The sequence below is a fragment of the Hyperolius riggenbachi genome, chromosome 2 (genome assembly GCF_040937935.1).
Source record: "Hyperolius riggenbachi isolate aHypRig1 chromosome 2, aHypRig1.pri, whole genome shotgun sequence".
Taxonomy (NCBI): Eukaryota; Metazoa; Chordata; class Amphibia; order Anura; family Hyperoliidae; genus Hyperolius; species Hyperolius riggenbachi.
In genome coordinates this window covers 42,151,577-42,174,535 of record NC_090647.1, presented here as the reverse complement: position 1 = coordinate 42,174,535, position 22,959 = coordinate 42,151,577, and the positions used below count along the sequence as shown (strand labels likewise).

Genomic DNA, 22,959 nt, shown 5'->3' with positions numbered 1-22,959 from the left:
TTTACCTACCCACAGTGTGCTACAGACTCTTGTACACACATGTAGATCAGAAGCTTTGACTCTGGTCTCACTCCACTGGCTGCATACTTGTGGCAGGTGAGGAACTCAAATACAACTAAAGCCAAAAGCTCAGCATGACTGACATTGTGTATTAGTGCTTCCCCCATATTCAGTACTGATGTATAACTTGTGTTATTTTAAACAGTTTGAGTAATTTAAAGCTCCCTTTGGTGATTGGCTATTTGCAATTGGCACTGTTATTGGCCTGAGGAAGCAGGCTTAAGGTAGCCATACACTGGTCGATTTGCCATCAGATTTGACAAACAGATAGATCCCTCTCTGATCGAATCTGATCAGAGAGGGATCGTATAGCTGCATTCACTGCAAACAGATTGTGAATCGATTTCAGCATGAAACCGTTCACAATTTGTGGTGGTGCTGCTGCTACTCCCCCCCCCCCCCCGCATATATTACCTGCTCTGCTGGCGCGACTCCCCAGGTCTCCGCTGTCTTCTTCTCCGCTCTGGTCTGGTCTCCAGGTCCGTCATGCTTCACTTCTTCCTGTCTGGGGGAAGTTTAAACAGTAGAGCGCCCTCTACTGTTTAAACTTCCTGCCGGGACAGGAAGAAGTGAAGCATGCTGGAGACCAGACATGAGCGGAGAAGACAACGGAGACCTGGGGAGTCGCGCCGGCAGAGCAGGTAATGTATTGCAGCTGTATTGCGTTGGTCGTCGGGCACTCGAACGCCGCTAGCGATGCGCTCCCTACCCGCGGGCGATCGACGGTAATTTCCTACACGGAGCGGATCGACGGGATCAATCTATTTCAGGACAAAATAGATCGAAATTTAGCGTGTAGCATGAACGATGTGACAGATTCGATCCCAGTGATCGAATCTGCTGTCGATCGGCGGGGAATCGGCCTAGTGTATGGCCAGCTTTAGACCTGTGAAACGCGTTGCCTGTGCTAAATAAATATTTCTTTGTCTATACAAAGATCTCGTCATTGTGGTAAGCCACCTCAATTTTTTTCAATTTCATCTTGTTTTTAATCCAATTTGATTCACACTGGGACACCTCTTTACCCAAATTGTGTTAAACAGTTTGAGTAATTCAACAAATGGTTGACTGTCAGATTGCGCTATTTTAAATCTGTGTGAATTATTTGGGTATATTCATTAAAATGAGAACCCCTCGTACTATCAAACTGCAAATGTCTGATGGCTGAAGCTAAGCTTCATAATTATTTTGGCCAATACATCCCCTGTCTTATGTGCCCATGAAAAAAATAGGAAACAAGCAATTGACCATAGTGGATATTTTTTTCTTTTCATTGTTCTGTCCCCAGAAGCTACATGGAACTTCTAAATTTTATACATCAGCTCTGGCAGACTGCCAAAGCTGAACAAGCAATTGTCACTAAGTACGATTGAGGGTTTCTCCGACTGTCACCTGTGTGACCATAACGAACTACAGCTGGGAGACAATGGCCTCAATTCACTAAGATCATGGTGGAGATAATAAGGGAAGATAAAACGCATTTATTTTGCCTTATTAACCCATTCGCGTTCTGTCGTTTTCACTTGAGAAATGTTCACCTCCCATTCATTAGCCTATAACTTTATCACTAATTATCACAATGAACTGATCTATATATTTTTTTTTCCGCCACCAATTAGGCTTTCTTTGGGGGGGGGGGGGGGGGGAGGGTACATTTGCTAAGAGCCACTTTACTGTAAATGCATTTTAACAGGAAGAATAAGAAAAAAACGGAAAAAATTCATTATTTCTCAGTTTTCAGCCATTGTAGTTTTAAAATAATACATACCTCCATAATTAAAACTCACGTATTGTATTTGCCTATATGTCCCGGTTATTACACCGTTAAAATTATGTCCCTATCACAATGTATGGCGACAATATTTTATTTGGAAATAAAGGTGCATTTTTTCCGTTTTGCATCTATCACTATTTACAAGTTTAAAATAAAAAAATATAGAAATATTTCATCTTTACATTGATATTTAAAAAGTTTAGACCCTTAGGTAAATATTTACATGTTTTGTTTTTTTTTATTGTAATGTTGTTTTTTTTTATAGTAAACATTTTATTTGGGTACTTTTGGGAGGGTGGGAGGTAAACAATAGATTTATAATGTAAATGTGTGTTAATTCTTTTTTTTTTTTTTTTTCAGGTGTAGTATTACTTTTTGGCCACAAGATGGCGGCCATGAGTTAGTTTACATGACGTCACTCTAAGCGTAGCACACGCTTAGAGTGACACATCGGGAAGGAGACAGCCAGAAAAAGCACAGCTTCCGAGAGAAGCTGTCGCTTTTTCAGCGGGGGAGAGGAATCAGTGATCGGGCTCCATAGCCCGATACATTGATTCCTTGGCTACCGAATCCGCGGCCGGGAGTGCGCGTGCACGCGCACAATCGGCCGCGGGAGCGCACGGTAGCGCGCATGGTTCCTGGACGTAGAAACTACGTCCAGGAACCAAAATAGGTTAAAGACAGAAGAGTTAACTTTAGGTTTGCCTGAGGTAAAATGTTTCCTGAATACTACATGCCTTATCACCATGGTGATCACTCTAGAAACGTTATTAAAGACAGGAGATAAGCTTAGTGAATTGAGGCCAGTGGCTTCAATTCACTAACACAAGTTCGGCAAAAAAGAAAGAGTCGGTGAAATACTGCATTCAGTGTTTTAAACTTTTACAGAACTTACTACGATATTCCCACATGCAGTAATAGTCTGAGTTCGGTGATTTACTGAAAAACTAAATGACATTTCACTAATATTTTAACCTGCCAAATTTCATTCAGCATTTTGGAGAATCATGTCACATTTCATTTGGTATTTGATAGATGCAGTGCGCAAAACCCTGCCCCAGGTCTTCACGCCAGTTGGGCTGCCGCCGCGTTCATGCCAATCAGCGTTACTTGGTCGGCAAGGGGTTAACTTTTTCTCCTGAGTTTTGCCCAGTGAGATCATTTTTTATCTTCTCTTTAAAACAACTTTTCAGCATTCTGCAATTGAAAAAGTACCAAAAACAGGAGAAATTGCAAGCATTCCAATATAACCATAAATGTGTCTGCTGTAGTGAATCTTATTTTAGTCAGCCTTGCTTCTGGTAGATTGCCGGGAAGAAGGAAGCTGGTTATCTCCCCTTCTACATTACTGTTCCTTACTGATTGGCTGAGGGCAGTTCAGTGTGACAGGCTGAGGGTGAGAAGGAAAATACACCTCACCCCCTCTGCAGAAGCTGCTGAAATACGATCTGTGCTGTGCTCACATGTGTTTACAAAGCAAGCTAGATATGACAGTGCAGTTTCTAGCTGAACAAAAAAAAAAGAGTAAGAGAGGAAATGAGATCAGGATTAACTTCAATAAGAGGCAGTAGAGATGGAAAATGCCTGGAATAGTTTTCTCTTCATTTACTATATAAAATTCACTAAAATCAAAATGTGGACAGGTCAATAAATCTATATATATATAAAATCGGATGTATGTATGTGTGTATGTATGTGTGTATGTGCCGCGATCAGTCGAAAACGGTTTGACCGATTTGAAACTTGGTACACAGATCCCTTACTATCTGGGATGATATGTTCTGGGGGTCTTGCGTCCCCCCTGCACACCTGAGCGGAGCTACAAACAGCATATCAAATTTCACCGATTAATGTCAATGGAAACAATGGAAAAGGCTGCCATTCTCACAGTAATCAAGCCACAGTCCCCACACTTAGCACAATTGGTCACTTGGTGACCGAGGTTACAAATCCAGGAAAAGTGGGCAGAACATTAAACAGCCAATCACATTTCAGCCGTTCATTTTCAATGTGAAAATGAAAACTGCTGCCATTCTTACACTGTTAGGACCCTTTTCCACTACGGCGTCTGCGACTGCTTAATCGCAAAACCGCAAACCGCTAGTGATTTTAAAATTGCTACGGTTTGCTCTTTAACATAGGAATCGCGGTAGGTAATTTCCACTACCGCGATTCATTTTTTACTTGATCGCGATCGCGCCGCGGAGCGATTCTTGCCGTGAGTTTGCTATGCATAGCATAGCAAAATCGCGATCGCAAACGTCGGGAAAGCGCCGGGAATTTTTTGCTTTTTGCTGATCCGCAATCGCTAGCGTTCAGCGCGAACGCTAGCGATTGCAAGTGGAAAAGGGCCCTAAATGGCAAAAGCTTCAAACTTGCTACAGTCATTCACTGGGTGACTGGGGTCCAAATTCACTAAAAGGGCGGGGCCACAAACAGCCAATCAGATTTCCTTGGTGTATAAACTGCTTCCATTCACACATTTTTGATGCCAGGAACCTGAAAGCTCACAGACTTGGTCATTGAGTGACTGTGTGTCAAGATTACAAAAAGTGGGAAGAGCCAAAAACAACTTTCACTGGGAAAATATAAACTTCAGCCATTCTTACTCTGTTAATGGCAGGGTTCTCAAACTTTGCCCAGTTGGTCACTGGGTGACTGGGATTAATAATGAGGAAATGGGTGGAGCCTACAACAGCCAATCAAAATGCTCCTGTTGATTTGCAAGGGGAATATTTAAATTGCTGTCATTCTTACACTGTTAAAGGATACCCGAGGTGACACATGACATGATGAGATAGGCATGAGTATGTACAGTGCCTAGCACACAAATAACTAGGCTGTGTTCCTTTTTTTCTTTCTCTGCCTGAAAGAGTTAAATATCAGGTATGCGAGTAACTGACTCAGTCCTGGCTCAGACAGGAAGTGACTACATTGTGACCCTCACTGATAAGAAATTCCAACTAAAAAAAACACTTTCCTAGCAGAAAATGGCTTCTGAGCGCAGAAAAGAGATAAAAAGGGGAATTTCCTATCGGTGAGGGTCACACTGTAGTCACTTCCTGTCTGAGTCAGGACTGAGTCAGCTACTTGCATACCTGATATTTAACTCTTTTAGGCAGAGAAAGAAAAAACGGAACACAGCATAGTTATTTGTGTGCGATGCACTGTACATACCCATGTCTATCTCATCATGTCACATGTCACTTCGGGTATCCTTTAATAGCAGATGCCTCAAACCTGGTACAGTTGGTCACTGGGTAACTGGGGGTTCAAATTCAGAAAGGGGGCGGAGCCACAGCCAATCAGATTTGTTTAATTTCAATGGGAAGATACAAATTATCAATACCAAGTACCCCAAAGCTCATAGACTTGGTAATTGAGTGACTGTAAGGTTAGAAAAAGTGGGCGGCGCCAACAACTAAATTTTTTTTACATGGGAAAATATAAACTGCAACCATTCTTACACTGTTAATGGCAGGGTTCCCAAACGTGACACAGTTGGCCACTGGGTGACTGGGATTAATATTCAGAAATGTGGGTGGAGCCTACAACAGCCAATCAAAATTTACTGATTGATTTTCAAAGGGAATATTTACATTGCTACCATTCTTACACTGTTAATGGCAGAGGCCTCAAACCTGATACAGTCAGTCAATGGGTGACTGGGATCCAAATTTACTAAAGGGGGTGGAGCCACAAACAGCTAATCATATTTGTTATAATGATTTCAGCCATTCTGTTATTGACAGGGTTCTCAAACTTTGCACAGTTGGTCACTGGGTAACTGGGATTAATATTCAGACAAGTGGGTGGAGCCTACAACAGCCAATCAAAATTCACCTATTGATTTTCAAGGTAAATATTTACGTTGCTGCCATTCTTACACTGTTAACGGCAGAGGCCTCAAACCTGCTACAGTGGGTCATTATGTGACTGGGGTTCAAATTTACTAAAGGGCCACAAACAGCCAATCAGATTTCTTTGCTGGATAAACTGCTTCCATTCACACAATTTTGATGCCAGGAACCCGAAAGCTCACAAACTTGGTCATTGAGTGACTGTGTGTCACGGTTGCAAAAACTGGGTGGAGTCAAATACAAATTTCTCTGGGAAAATGTAAGCTGCTGCCCTTCTTCACTGTTAATGGCAGGGATCTCAAACTTTGCAGTTGGTTACTGGGTGACTAGGATTCATATTCAGAAAAGTGGGTGGAGCCTAAAAAAGCCAATCAACATTTGCCTATTGATTTTCAAAGTGAATATTAAAATTGCTGACATTCTTGCACTGTTAAGGACACAAGCCTCAAACTTGGTACAGTTGGTCATTGGGTGACTGGGGTCCAAATTCACTAAAGGGGTGGAGCCACAAACAGCCAATCATATTTGGTAGATAGATTTCAAACATTCTGTTATTGGCAAGGTTCTCAAACTTGACAGTTGGTCACTGGATGACTGGGATTAATATTCCGGAAAATGGTTGGAGCCTACAACAGCCAATCAAAATTCACCAATTGATTTTCAAGGGGGTTATTTACATTGCTGCCATTCTTACACTCTTAATTGCAGAGGCCTCAAATTTGGTACAGTCAGCCACAAGCAGCCAATCAGATTTGTTTAATTTCAATGGGAAAATGTAACTTATTGATGCCAAGGACCCCATAGCTCATAAACTTGGTCATTGAGTGACTGTATGTCAAGGTTAGAAATAGTGGGCGGAGCCAAAAACAACTAACTTTTTAAATTGGAAAATTTAAACTGCAACCATTCTTACATTGTTAACTTGACACAGGTAGTCACTGGGTGACTGGGATTAATATTCAGAAAAGTGGGTGGAGCTGAAAAAGCCAATCAAAATTCACCTGTTGATTTTCAAGGTGAAAATTTAAATTGCTGCCATTCTTGCACTGTTAATGGCACAAGCCTCAAACCTGGTACAGTTGGTCATTGGGTCACTGAGGTTTAAATTCAGAAAATGGGGCAGAGCCACAAACAGCCAATTAGATTTGTTTCATTTCACTGGGAAAATAGAAATTATTGATGCCAAGGACCCCAGAGCTCATAAACTTGGTCATTGAGTCACTTTGTGTCCAGGTTACAAAAACAAATGTCCTTGAGAAAATATAAACTGCAGCCATTCTTACATTGTTAATGGCAGAGTTCTCAAACTTTACACAGATGGTCATTGGGGGACTGAGATGAATACTTAGGGAAGTGGGTGGAGCCTTTAATAGCCAATCAAAATTCACCTGTTGCTTTTAAAGGGGAATATATAAATCGCTGCCATTTTTACACTGTTAATAGCAGATGCCTCAAACCTGCTACAGTTGGCCATTGGGTGACTGGGGTTTACCTACCATGATCCTGCGCAGGCACACTAGCAGCTCTTCATTCGGGTTAAGGCGAAAAAAAATGAACCCGCTCGTATCCGCTCTACTGCGCAGGCTCAAGTCCTTTGCACCAACGCAGTAGAGCAGATACGATCGGGCTTGGCTATTTCCATCTTACCCAAACAAAGAGCCGCTAGAGCACCTGCGCAGGATCGCGTTAAGTAAATATCGCCCACGCCTGCGCCGTCTTGTCAGTCTTTGTCAAGGAGCTTTCGGGGGAGCCAGTGCTGGATTCCCGCGAAGCTACAGAAGATGGGGGAAGCCTCATTGGGACCTTGAGGCTTCCCCTCCCAAGGTAAGGGGGGTGGGTTCTTTACAGGGTCTCTTTAAAGGGATACTGTAGGGGGGTCAGGGGAAAATGAGCTGAAGTTACCCGGGGCTTCTAATGGTCCCGTGCAGATATCCTGTGCCCGCGCAGCCACTCACCGATGCTCCGGCCCCGCCTCCAGTTCACTTCTGGAATTTCTGACTTTAAAGTCTGAAAACCACTGTGCCTGCATTGCCGTGTCCTCGCTCCTGCTGATGTCACCAGGTGCATACTGCGCAGGCCCAGTATGGTCTGTGCCTGCATCGTGCACTCCTGGTGACATCAGGGGAAGTGAGGAAACGGCAACGCAGGTGCAGTGGTTTTCCGACTTTAAAGTCTGAAATTCCAGAAGTGAACTGGAAGCGGAGCCGAAGCATCGATGAGTGGCTGCGCAGGCGCAGGATGCCTGCGGGGGACCATTAGAAGTCCCGGGTAACTTCAACTAATTTTCCCCCAACCCCCCTACAGGTACCCTTTAAACATCAATGATGGTTTACTTTTCCCATGCTCTTTAGTCATATTACAGCATATTCAATTGTTAACAATACATACAATCCACATTTACACATTGTAATAATAAAACAAATGAAACAGCATCAAACAAATATTTTTCGTCCTGTCTGAACATTCTATTTTTTTATTTCAGCCTTTTCATGAATTGAAATTTTCAATGGACATAACATGATGACAATGTTGTCATCCCTTAGCAAAATATTCCCTCACAGAAGTGTATACAAATTATAAACAGTATTTCGATGTTTTCACCATTTACATATATATATATATATACTATACATTACTCAGGAATAACCATTTGTTATAGACCACCTCAAGGGTGGGTACACAGAACTGAAACATAGTAACTTGGTTACATGGCTCCACCCCAGGGGGAAGAAAGAGGTGCGGAAGAGGGGAGAGAGGTAAGAGTTAAAGTGAGAGATTAGTTTTTTGAGGGTCAACAGATATGGAATACTATGAGCAGGTTCTACACGGAGGTGGTAAAAGTGGTCAGTGATTGGCCAAATCATAATTTAAAGTGTGTACCAGGCTTTAGCCATAGACCCTGAATGAGCATGCAGATAAGATGTTTCTGACAAAAATCTGACATTATTAGCTGCATGCTTGTTTCTGGTGTTATTCAGACACTACTGAGCATTCAGCCTGACTTTGGCAGGCAGCATTCAGCCTGGCTTTGCTCAGGAATATTTATAGCTCAGTCTGTGTTCTCTCATGTCTTTTCAAGCCCAAGCCTGCCCCCTGCTGGCTCTGCTCAGGAATCATTATAGCAAAGCCAGACTGAATGCTCAGTCTGGGATTTTATCAGGTCTGTACGGGCACGAGCTGGGCAAACTATGCTGCAAATTCGGACAGATTCTTCTACTCCTTCCCTCCCTGCAGCGTTGCGACAAAGTCACGAGCGGAAGGAAACCAAGTCTTAACACTCACCTACTTGCCGCTTCCTGCATTGGGTCTCCATGGACACAGGGCATCATGTGAGGACATGACAGCGTATTACGTGCTGGCACGTCCTGATGGCGTGTCATGTGGCGCGTGTCACATGATGCCCTGTGTCCATGGAGACCCGAAGCAGGAAGCACCGAGTAGGTGAGTGTTAACCCTTGGTTTCCTTCCGCTCATGACTTTGCAAGGAAGGTGGGGGGAAGGAATTTTAGGAATGCGGCTCGCGACCCGCAACATGCAGTCAGGGCCGTGCAAAGTTTGCGCGATCCTTCTCTAGAAATTGAAGCATACCCAGTATTTTCTTACAAAAAAAACCCCAAAGTATGTTCCTTTTTTTTCCACCACAACAGGCAAACGTTCTGTTATTGCACGAAGTTAATTTATTTACTTCCACTACAACTTTGAAAAGTCTCTGGAATATGAAGAATCTACCGTGGCTATCTCCAGGAAGAAATGGTTAGTTGAAAGTGCATTACGGTCTTCCATCGATCTAAAATTGATTTGTCTCCAAATCTAGAGAGTGCATAAATCAAGTTCCAGCAGAGAGTATTGATTGGGATGACATTTTGTATCAGCAGAGGATAAAATAAGTACTAAGAACATTTCCAAGTCCTTTCTGCCTGATGTATTTGCTCAATGGTTCGAGATGATGTGAAGGCTCAATAGTATGTGGGACCATAGAAATAAAGATATATATATATATACTGGTACTTCTATACATACACATACTACTCATCACAAAATAAAACAATAACACATGACTAGTTCAGTACTGCTATGCAGCTCTCAACCTGCACAGCGGTGCCTGTTGGTGAGTCATAGCTGAAAAGGTCGGAAGCGCCCAATTTTGATTCCACGGAAATTCGGATTTCCGCCAACGCCAATTTTCATTTTTCTGATTTCCAATTTTCCGTTATTACGATTTCTGTTTTTCTGAGTTACCCTTTTTTTAGGAGTATTTTATTAGTCAAGTTTTGCATCAGAAAATGCAAATTATGAAAAAAAACAAACACAATAAGAACAGAAATCAGGAAAACGGAATATATATATATATATATATATATATATATATATATATATATATATATATATATATATATATATATATATATATATATATATATATATATATATAAAAATATATATATATATATATATATATATATATATATATATATATATCACCCTCTAGCATCCCAATTAATCAGTGGCTTTCTTCCCTGCAGCTCATCACCACAGCTCCTGTTGTGCTCTAATGGTTCTGGCTGCCATAAAATAGCATTATGATACCTACACATCCTGATGAACAACCTAGCATTGGTCTACAGTAGTGAGGGTCATGTCTAGGAGAATTGATAGAGAAGCATGTGATTTGTTTGATCAGCTGACTGATTTGCAAATCTTTGATTTGCTGTGATCACATCCTGTTTTAGCACATGATCATGACTAGCAAATCAGAGACTTACATGTCTATCACCTGACCAAACTGATCGCATGCTTCTCCACGAGTTCTCCTAGACATGCCCATCACTAGTCTACAGCAGCCAAGCCAGCTGAAAGAGGCACCAAAAACTGAGGAAATGCCATGTTCCTAAGCTCAAATGAAGAATATGAACCAGAGTGAGAGCTGTACGGTTGTTCTGAGCTAGTAGTAGTCGGCACTAGCCTAAAAAACGTTTTTTATTATGTTCCGTTTTTTATAATTACAATGTACCTACGAAGAAAAGATTTTGTAATTAATCTCAATATTTTAAAGTTTAAATCCCATTGGTTAAGAATATGTTACAATATGTGCATAAAAAAAATAATATTTTTTAATTGATATAAATATTTCATGAAAAAAATAATCCATCGTGCACCACCTATTGGTAAAGTTATCGAACACTGCAGTAAGTTTAGAAGCTTATTTAATATTCATCTCTAAAATATTTCTTTGACTAGTCAGTATTACAAGTGATACATTTCAAAGCTAGATCCATTTTGGCCAGTCTAGCCAGTACATAATAAAATTCATTGTGTACATGAATTTGTCGTTATTGAGATAAGCAACCTCTCTTTCTTTAACCACTTCAGGACGAAAGGTTTTTTTCCCCTTCAAAACCAGAACAATTTTCACATCACGCTCCACCCATTCATTCGCCAATAACTTTATTGCTACTTATCACACTGAAATGATCTATATATTTTTATTTATTTTTTTTACAAACTAGGCTTTTATTTGGGTAGTACTTTTTGCTAAGAATAATTTTATTTGTATGCATTTTGCAGGGAAGAACAGGAAGAAAAATCCCCATTTCTCAGCTTTCAGCCATTGCAGTTTAAAAATAAAATATGCTATTGATGATGAAACACATTTTATTTGCCCATTTGTCCTGCTTAATACAACAGTTAAATTGTGTCCCTAGTACAATGTATGGTGATAATATTTTATTTGGAAATAAAGGTGTATTTTTTCCATTTAGTGTTTTTTTTTTTCATATTATAATCATAGTTACAAGCCTTCATTTATAAAAGCCACAGTAATATACACTCATGAAATACATATTAAAAAAAGTCCCTAAGGGGGGGGGGGAGTTTAAATTGTTTTTACATGTGTTTTATATTGGTAACTATGGGGTAGAGGAGGAAGGAGTTAAAAATAATAAAAACAATATTTAATGTTTCCATGGATTAGTGTATTTGGATGTATTTTACTTTTTGGGCACATAATGGTGCTACGCTGAGTTAAATAAATATAACACAAAACTCAGTGTTTACAATGGTTCTGTCGGGTGTATTTTGAATTAGAGCTGCCGTAAGCTCTGACTCAACGTGGACACAGTAATCGTGGATGAAAGCAGCTGTTATCCATTCCCCGATCACGGAGGGACAGGATTGCGGTGAAAGCGGACTGGAGACAAGCGGCAATCGTGAGCGGCGGCGGTAAGTAAACAATGCGCATATTTACGCCTCTGAGCCTGAAGTGAAGTTCTGTGGGGGGCGTAGATATGCAAAGCAAGGGTTTTTCAATAGTTATTTTTAAGCTGAGTACACACGTACGATAACGATCGTTCAAAAACGAACGATAACGACAATCGGAACGATAATCGTGCGTTCAAAAAGTGTGAACGATCGTTTTTGTGAACGATAACGATCGTTATCGTTCAATCGGACCGATCCAACCCGGCGGATTTTTTCGAAAGATAATCGTTCAATCGTTGCAGTGTGTACAAAGATCGTCCGATAACGCATGTTCTTATTGCCTGTCATAACGTCACTTCCGTTTGCGCACGCATTTTTTTATCGTTCGTCGTTCAGTACTTTATACTTATATCGTTCACGTGTGTACACAATCGTTCATTACGAACGATCTTTTCAGTCTAATTTGAATATCGTGTAAACGTCACGAATCGTTCGTAACGAACGATCTTTATCGGACGTGTATACGAACCTTTAGTTGTTTTCAACTTAAATGTATACACTCCTGGGCAATTCCTTAACCCCTTTGTCTAAATGCTTTCTTGAAGAAGACACAATAAAATCAACAGCATTTGAATGCTGGCCTCACCATTTTTTTTTCTTTAAATCACTTCTGTTCTTTACAATGATATATACTGTGGCTATGAAACCAATTTGATTGCCGACAAATTTTAAAAATGAGCAATATGCAAATTGTTTACACTGAATCCCCAAAACCTACCGCATCAGCTTAAAGTGAACCTCCGGACTAAAAATCGACTCAGCAGCACTGAAAAGGCTTGGTGTTTCTTTAACAGTTTCACAGCATCAGAACTTTGTTTCTCTTATACAAGCCTCATTTTTAGCTGCACAGAAGAAAACTGCCCGGGCTTTTTCCCCCTGATGCTGTGCAAAGCATGATGGGATTTCTGATGTTGTTGCTCTCGGTCTGCGGTTTTGGTGCAATTTTTTTTTGTACAATTTGAATTTGACATTTGAAGCCTAGTGTGTGCAGCTGGGAGGAGTAATCAGGACACAGGACAGTTGGAACTGTGCCTCATGCTCCCTGTCACTTCCTTTCAACCAAAAAGATGGCTGCCCCCATGACAAAGATGGCAGCCCTCATGAATCAAAAACATTTGCCTGTTCTTTTAAAACAGGGTGGGTAAGAGATTTTATTACCTATCTATTCTAATTAACATAACTAATGTAACTTAATGACAGTATGTTTGTTTAGGCTGAAGTTCTCCTTTAACAGCTGACTAGTAATTACATTATACAAATAAACATCATGTTTAGTCTGTGTTAATGGATTTAAAGCTTCCATTTTAACTCATCTACCAGAATTAAAAATAATATTAGCGCTATAACTGAATGTAAATAGTCCATTTTAATGCGTAGTAAAATAATTAAAAAAAAACTGTAAGTTAGTCTGTATGTCTTTAACTATAGCAATATGCTGCTCAATTTGGTTTTATACCAAAATATAGTTTTCATTCTGATTATATAAGAATATTTATATTACAGAAGAAGGTTAAATGTATTAAAGTATATTTCTTTACTAGCAGAAATAAGTTAAAGTATAAGGACCAGGGCTGTTTTGAATGATCTGTGCTGCGTGGGCTCTCCAGCCCGCAGCACAGATTAGGATTGAAGCAGGGTGATCAGATTTCCCCCTTTTTTCCCCACTAGGGGGATGACCTGCTGGGGGGGTCTGATCGCCGCCGCTCCGTGTGGCCGAGCGGGCTGCTCAAAGCCCCCCTCCGCAGCGCAATTCCTATCTCCCCTTCCCTCCCTCCCCTTCGCTCCATGGGCGGCACAGTATGGTGATGCGTCCTGCGCCGCCTCTGATAGGCTTCAGCCAATCAGAGGCCGGGGATCGCCGATCTCCTTTACGGCGCTGCTGCGCAGCAGCGGCGTATTGATGTAAACAGCAGGGATTAGCCTGCGAGCCGCGATCGGAGGCTCGCAGGCTGTTCAGGGAGACACCCTCCGTGAACTGACATGGAATGGCCGCTCGAACGAGTGGCCATTTCCATGTAAAACCACAAACGACCAGCCGCCGCCTATCAGCGTTAGCTTGTCATTAAGTGGTTAATGTATACAAAAGAAATCCTTAGCATAACATGCGTAAAAAGATATCTTTCTTTATTATAATTTCAAAGCCTGAGTTTGTTTTGGAGATTAGAAATTAGGATTTTATTTATTTATTTTACCTATTTATTTTCAGCAAAACAGCCTTTGTGTGAGCAATGTATAATGGACAAGATAGATAGAGGGCAAAATTAAAGCAATATTTTTATAACTTATACTTGACATAGATTATAAAGTTCCTCATCTCACCTGGAACAGATCAGGAATGATCTGTGGGGTAAGGCTTCTCTAATCTCCCAAACTCAGCTTTAGCAGGCTTTTCTGGACAGTCTGGCTTGTTGCGGAGCGTTAGTCGGTCTCTCAATAATTTAACTTTACCGACTGACTGCACCTGCAAAAATGAAATTGGAATAATCTTTATTATAAGTGCTGTTTTGTAGCTTGGAAATAGTTTTAAAGAACAAAGTGTCAATTTTCTGCATCTACTTATTCTGAAGGAGCTCTTAAATTAAATTTCTTCGAAGCTGAAGCACAAAATTATTTTTGGGTTTAACTAATAAAGGCTTCTTTAGAAATGAATGCATAATAGCTAAGTGCAAATGCTGCACAGATTGGAGATGCATGAATTTAGGTATAATGAATAAATTAGACTGTATGTAAATTACTGGAAATAATGTTTACATAATAATCCAAGATAAAATATATCTACACTAAATCTTTCTTTTCATAAAAAAATAAATAAAATGAGATATGACTTTACCTTACCAGAAATTCCTTTACCTTCCCCTGGATATTTTCACATTCTTCTCCCAAACGTCTTCCTCTATTGGGAACCTAGAATTTACTTGGATTTATAGGTCAAACAGAGGGATATTGTTTTTCTTTTATGGGAACATCTTCGCTACCTTTTAGGAAAACTTTTTCTGCTTCAATACAAAAGCAGTAATTTACTCAACAGTCATTGGTCTCAATTCACTAAGCAGTTTAGACTAGTCTACAGATGGTTTTTAGTCTACTGATGGTTTGGTGTAATATTTTAGACCTGTTTTTAGACCTGGTCTAACATTCAGTAATTACACAATTCACAAAGGCAAACAAGGAGTAACCACGCCCACTTTTTCTAAAAGAAATTAGACCAGCTGATCTCTGTAGGTTAAGTAATTCTGTGAGGTATTTTAGATGTGAGGATGGAACCTTTTGAATTAATTATGCAGGAGTTTAATTGTATGCAGAGGAGAGCTCATCAAAGGAGAAGGATGTCAGTCATAGCTACTCATTTGTGAATTGCATCTTTTGATCATTTCCCCTGCTTCACCGACCAGGTCTAAAACATTTGGGAATAGTGAATTCCCTTTTGATGCAATTGACCAAACCATCAGTAGACTAAAAACCATCAGTAGACTAGTCTAAACTGCTTAGTGAATTGAGGCCATTGTTTACTTTTAGGGTACAACAGACTGTCTTGAATTCCAGAGAACATCACTGGATATTGTAAAGGATAAGTGCATAAGAATGTTAATTGTTAAATCATCATTAAATTTCCCACCTATCAGGCTACACTCTCAACTCTAGACCTATTTGGGGTATATTTTGACATACGGGTAAACTGGGATAAGTTCTCCATATTTTAGATAGATAAGGATGCGGCCAACACTGACTTTCTGTCTTCCCTTGAATCCCTTCAGTGGGTGACCTGATATCTGGGTATCTGTCGACATTCCTCCCACTGGATCTAACTCAGTGGCCCTTATTTAATTCACTGTTTATCCTAAGTTGATAGGTGATATTTTCACACCTTATCAATAAAATCCCTTTTAAACCACCAGCAAGCAAGAAAATACTCAGGATAATACTGAAAGCACCTTTTCACCTATTTTTCGGTACTTTTTCAATTGCAGAAAACTTAGGACAAAAAGTGGATTGAATAAGGGCCATTGATGAGAAGGTGAGCAACCTGGACTCTTCCACTCTCTTTAGTTGGTAGAGTTAGATTAATTGACATGATTCATCTTCTACACTTCACATATGTCTATAGGCAAACTACGATTTAGATTTTCGGGGTGATTTTAAAGGGACTGTGTGGGGGTTAAGGGAAAATTAGTTGAAGTTACCTGGGGCTTCTAATGGTCTCCCGCAGGCATCCTGTGCCCGTGCAGCCACTCACCGTTGCTCCGGCCCGCCTCCGGTTCACTTCTGGAATTTCAAACTTTAAAGTCTGAAAACCACTGCGCCTGCGTTGCCGTGTCCACGCTTCTCCTGATGGCACCAGGAGCGCACGGCGCAGGCACAGACCATACTGGGCCTGCGCAGTATGCTCCTGGTGCCATCAGCGGGAGTGAGGACACGGCAGCACAGGCGCAGTGGTTTTTAGACTTTAAAGTCTGAAATTCCAGAAGTGAACCAGAGGCAGGGCCGGAGCATTGGGGAGTGGCTGCGCAGGCACAGGATGTCTGTGGGGGACCATTAGAAGCCCCGGGTAACTTCAACTCATTTTCCCCCGACCCCCCTACAGTGTCCCTTTAAGGACATGAAGATAAAGTATTGATGATATTTATATGGCCTGGTAAGGTGCCTCATATTTCACCATCTACCGTATAGTTGCAGGTGTATTTTGAGGCTGCTGTAGTGGTGACTCTGAGGGGGTGGTTCATCCAGGACTTCCACAATGCTGCCACTTCTCTAGAGGCTGCACTGATGGGGTTCTTTGAAGTGCTTACCTTGCTTCTATTTTGAGAGGCTAAAGCCTATGAGGGATTGCCAGAAACTATGAGACTAGCTCTAAGGGTTTGGGAGATCACCCATAAAAGGTGAGTAAGGATGATGCAATCTCACCATTTTTCCCCCTCTGGGGCAATCTCAGATTGCCACAATGTTTACACCATTCCGAACCCTCATCTGTCGGTTTAGAAGCATATTGCTCCTTAGGGTCGGGCGCTTGATGCATTAAAGAACACATATTTCCTTTTAAACAAGATGCTGCTTAGGTATCTCCAGTTCGGTCACCTTATGAGAGTTCAGTTTCCCCAGACTGCACTTGAATCTGACTCACTGGAGATGTAAAGCCACTCTTGGGCTGAAAGAACTCTTAGGATGGAAAGAATTTTATCTATGGAGGGGGGATATTCCTGATCTGGAGGAGGAGGAGAAGGAATGGACAGTCCTGCTAGAAGAAAGAGAATCTGATTTCAGCTAGAGACAGGTTGGTTCAGCTTAAATTTTTCTTTAGAACATATTACACCCCACTTAGGCTGGCACATATCTTCCCTGGTAGGAATGACAGGTGCCCCAGGTGCTCTAATGCTGTTGGTGATTATATGCTATGGTCCTGTCACACACTGACCAACTATTGGACACAAGTTGGGAATGTTCCGGGTAAAGTTTTTGATACACCGATTACCGTGTATCCAAAGGTCTTCTTATTAGAGGTAGTTCATGATGTTCTCTCTCTGAAATATTGTGCTTTTATGCAAGGAAAATTCGTTTTGTGCTGGATTAGGCCACAGCCGCTGAAAGCTGACGACTGGGTGAAGCTTGCATTCTCTGATTGGCCCGATGCTTCCGAGTTCTGTGATTAGGCTAAAATTACAGAGTTGCGGTAAATCAGATTTCTGTGGAATTTCAAAATCCGATTTCAATCACATTTTTAAATTGGAAATGAGGAAATTTTAATTCTGCAGAATCCGTATGAGCATCCCTATCCAGCAATCACTTGCACCTGGATTACATCTGAAATCCCGCTGCACCTGGACGTGATAACATTACGTCTATGGCGGCACCCAGGTCAGGAGCAGTGTAGGGTAGAGCACACACTGAAATGACCTGCTTCTGGCTTTATGGCCATTTATGAAACCAACAACAACATTTACAAAGCTTCTGTTAATATTCCAAAAGCATGCTAATGCAGTACTGCAGGTTTGTACCTACTTTAGAGTGGTGTTGCTATTCTCATTAAAGGGACTGTGGAGGTTTTAAAGTTCAGGAACTTAACCTCCTCAGCGGTATGGACGACTATACACGTCCATCTCCGCCGGAGGTCGCCGCTCAGGCCCTGCTGGGTCGATTTGAGCGAAATAAAAAGCAGCACACACAGCCGGCACTTTGCCAGCCGCGTGTGCTGCCTGATCGCGAGCAGCGGCAAAAGAGGGTCCCCCCCAGCCGCCCGAGCCCTGCGCAGCCGGAACAAAAGTTCCGGCCAGCGCTAAGGGCTGGATCGGAGGCGGCTGACGTCAGGACGTCGGCTGACGTCCATGACGTCACTCCGATCGGCGCTATGGCGACGAGGAAAGCTAAACAAGGAAGGCTGCTCATTGCAGCCTTCCTTGTAAGTTCTGCTTGCCGGAGGCGATAGGAAGAACGCCTCCGGAGCGCCCTCTAGTGGGCTTTCATGCAGCCAACTTTCAGTTGGCTGCATGAAACAGTTTTTTTTTTAATTTAAAAAAACCCTCCCACAGCCGCCCTGGCGATCTCAATAGAACGCCAGGGAGGTTAATGATAATGTTGCCATGAAGTCCCATCACGCATAGTTATGCCTGTTTTGGAGTGAACAACAGCTCTCCAGCTATATGCACTACATTATGTGGTTTATGTTTCTAGCCCAGAATCTGTACTCTGTATTCCGGTACAAAAGACCTGTATTAGGTCCTCCTGTACAAGTGATCAGCTGTTTAAATCTGGTGGTTATGTCACTTATTTTTCACACCTGCACTAACTGAGTGATTAGCAGCCATATGGATTTTCCTAGCCTTACTGTGCAGCAGAGTCCTTGTTATCTGGATTTCAGGCAACTGCCAGAAGTCACAACTAACCGGTATGCCTGTGAGATAACGGGGACTACAGTTTTGGGGTGGTTTTTTTTGGGGGGGGGGGGGTGGAGGCATTTTAAATACCAAGGCTCCATTGATGTCTGGCAGTAGTCTTCCTGTACCTTCCCTGCAGGCTCCTAGTTGTTTTCTGGCACGGTGCACGGGAGATGGCTTGTCACCTGACTCAATGCGGGACATGTGACTTGCCGACTTACATGCACGGAGGATGCCAGAAAGCTGTTAGGAGCTTGGTGAGAATTTGAAGGGCGGAGGTTTGTGCTTTTTTTAGGCAGTTGCTCAAGCACCCGGCAAGCACATGTATCCAGCGTCAGGCGATCCCCGCCGGTGCCGGATACTGGGGACTATTCTGTATTAGCACCATGGTGGAGAGGCTGAGTGTCTCTGCTAAAAGGCAAGGTACACAGCTTGAAAAAGCTTTTGAAATGTATCATAGAAATGTGCATGGATGAATGGAAAAGCTTGCTTTTGTCTCTAGAATGGTAAAGTTTCCCTTTAATAAAGGAGATATGCATTCATGTGTAGTTTCAACGTGTTCACTTCAAACATCCAATGAGGTACAAAATAAATGAAAAAAACATTGACACTTCTCTTAATGATCGGGTGTTTGAAGTCCTTACAGTGAAACATCTGTGCTCTTCAATCAACATCTTTTTTTTTTGTTCTAGAAAATGACCCCAATGTCCTCCTGATTCTTGGGCAATATTACACCACAAGTCACTCTTTCTTTCTCATCCACTCACACACAGAACACAAGTGATAGGTGTAGGAATCAGAATTTTTTTTTATTTTCCACATGCTACTATTTCCAAGAAAAAAAATCTATTTAAAACCCATCCTTGCTTAAAATTGTGCAAATGTTTGTAATAATAATAACAATAATAGTAAGATTAACATTATTAGTATTATTATTATTATATGAACATGCTATATTCAGGATCAGCTGGTTAACTGGTGGCCTCCATAAGTTATTTTTTTTAGGTATGTGCTACACCATTATTTGCTTAAAATGTCATCTAACTCAAAGTATTAAAGGCTTTGACGCTCATTCAATTATTATTATTTTTTTAAGTTTTCTCTTAGGAGCTAACTTTTTATCTTCTGTTTAAAATACATTTTCAACTCCCGGTAACTGAAAAAGTAACAAAAAGTAGGTTAAGAAGTACTGTCAAAATGATTCTTGCTTGCTGGCAGCTCAAAAGGCATTTTATTGGTAAGGTGTAAAAATATCACCTAGGAGAAAATTTAGGAGACAATGGGCTCAATTCTGGTAGTGTTTAGTAAATAATTACCTCATGGAATTGGGTTTACCTCATGAGGGAAATCAACTTTTGAATTCTGGTAGTTTAAGTAAAGTTTTACCTCATGTAATTTCATGAGGTAATTCATGCGGTAATTTTCTACTAAAAATGTGTGGTATTTAGTAGTGAAATACCTCACACTTGAATTCTGAAGTAAAATAAGGTGCGTGTTTGCATGTCTTTTACCTCACATAATTAGACCTACCTCTACCACATGATAAATGCAGTGATGCGACAGAATTGTAAGATCACTCACATAACATGGAGCCTTTTCAGCTTGTTCTGTGTTCAGGGCCCCCATATTTTGCTGAAATAAGTAAAAGTGATCTGACCAACAATCCCCCCCAGCCCCAGCTTCCATTTTGTTTTAAAAAAGAAAAAGTGCTCCAAACCCTGTACAATTCTTCATCTGCCGCACCCCCCTCAACATTGCCATTCCCCAACCTCTGGTTGGAAAAAAAAGTGAAAATGCTCCAGCCCACAGCCTCTATGTTTAAAAAGAATTAAGTAAAACTGCGGCAAACACCGATGTCTCCCCCCCCCCTCCTCCTCTAGTTCAAAGTGCTCCGAGGCCCCGCCCCCCCCAGCAGTCTCTGTAGTAAAAGTGCTGTAAAAGTGTAAAAGTGCTGTAACCCCCCCTCCAGACCCCCAGCCTCTAAAAGTAAAAGTACTCACACCCCCAGTCTCTAAAAGTGTTCCGACCCCCCCCCCCAGCCTCTAAAAGTGTTCCGACCCCCTGCCCCCCCCCCCCCCCAGCCTCTAAAAGTGCTCCTACCACCCCCTTCCCTCCCCCCAGCCTATAAAGGTAAATGAGCTGGATATTTTTTTTCCTTTTTTTTTGTAATGGATGCCTATAAATTTACTTTTCATAGGTTGCTACATAATCAAATACACCTTCCCTCCTCCAAAAAAAAAAAAAAAAAAACATCTTCCAAAGACTATCCTAACTTATGGAAGACAATTAAAGACTATGGCCTCGATTCATAAAGCATTCCCGCATTCGGAAATGCTGAAAACTGCTCACTTTACCGACCACACAGCAAAATCTGTATTCATAAAGGCTTTTTCCGCATGAAAAGCCGATATTCGCTGTCAGAGTGATCAATCACCGCCTTGCGCGGTGATTATCATAGCAAAAGTAACAAATGTCAATTCATAAAGATTAGAGGTAGCGGTATGCGGACGGGTATTACCGCTACCTCTGATGTGGCGAGAAGCGTGCGGAATACATTGCAGTGAATGGGACAGACCTCCCTAGCAGCTGCAGAGAGAACACCGCACGGAGGGATTCCGCCTGCTTCTCCTGTTTCCGCATGTCTCCCGACAGCCTAACGCCTGCCTACAGCGGAATATCTCCGCACGCCTGTCACAACTAGCTAAATTTTTATGAATTACCACCCTGAAGGCGGAAATACCGACAGCGGTGTTTCCCCGCTCGACGTTACCTTCCCGACAGCACTTTTATGAATCGAGGCCTATTACTTATTTGCTGCAGGCTTACCACTGAAATACCTCATGTTTTACCTCACTCTATACATTTACCACATGTTTTACCACATGTTTTACCTCATGTTCTGAAATGGAGAAAAATCTTTCAGAATTGATAAAAGAAGAGGAAAATACCTCATGAGGTATTTTACCTACCAAAAAATATTTACCTCACAGAGCTACCAGAATTGAGCCCAATGGCCCATATGCAATTCACTTTTTCACCTGACTTTCCTCCCAGAAGATAATTTTTCATCTTTGATTTAAAATAACTCTTCAGCACTTTTCAACTAAAAATGTACTAAAAAGTAGGTGAAATAGTAAAATCAAAATTATTTTGAGTATTTTCTTGCTTTCTGGCTGCTTAAAAGGCATTATATTGACAAGTTTAAAAATATCTCCAAGGAGAAAACTCAGATGAAAAAGTGAATTGCATATGGGCCTATGGCCCATATGCAATTCACTTTTTCTCCATAGTTCTCTCTTAGGTGATATTTTTAAACTTGTCAATAAAATGCCTTTTAAGCAACCAGAAAGCAAGAAAATGCTCAAAATAATGTTGATAGTACTTATTCATCTACTTTTTGGTATTTTTTTAGTTGAAAAGTGTCGGAAAGTTATTTAAAATTGAGGTTGAAAAATTATCTCCTAGGAGAATGTGAGAAAAAAATTAATATTTGATTTAAAATAACATTTTAGCACTTAGCAATGGAAAAAGTATCAAAAAGTAGGTAAAAAATACTATCAAAATTATTTTGAGCAATGTTTTGCTTGCTGGTGGTTTAAAAGTCATTTTATTGACAAGTTTCAAAATATCATCTAGGAGAAAACTCAGGTGAAAAATGTAATTGCATATGGGCCAAAGGCACATATGCAAGTCACTTTTTCTTCTAAGTTTTCTCCTAGGAGGTATTTTCAAACTCTTCAATAAAATGCCTTTCAAACCACCAGCAAGCAAAAAAATACTCAAAATAATTTTGATGGTACTTTCTTACCCACTTTTTCCATTGCTAAGTGCTGAAACGTTATTCTAAATTAAAGTTGCAAAATTATCTCCTAGGAGAAAGCTCAGGAGAAAAAGTTAATTGCGTATGGCCCAAAGTGAATTGAATAGGGGCCAGGATCTGTTGTCAAATTGCCTGTGAAATGATATCACACGTCCATTAGCATAAGCCCATAACTTGTTCTCTCAATGACATTTCTTTAGTTAAGAAAATCTGTTTACTATGACTGGAACAGACTGTGGACCATATGCAATTAATTTTTTCTCCTGCGTTATCTCCTAGGAGTTAATTTTCATCTTCTCTTTAAAATAACTTTTCTGCACT

General features: G+C 41.0%; 1 protein-coding gene across 16 annotated transcripts in view; it reads right to left on the bottom strand.

Annotated features, from left to right (window-relative positions):
• DLG2 (discs large MAGUK scaffold protein 2) overlaps positions 1-22,959 on the bottom strand; it is a 1,711,631-nt gene that overhangs the window by 478,723 nt on the left and 1,209,949 nt on the right. The window lies entirely within an intron of this gene.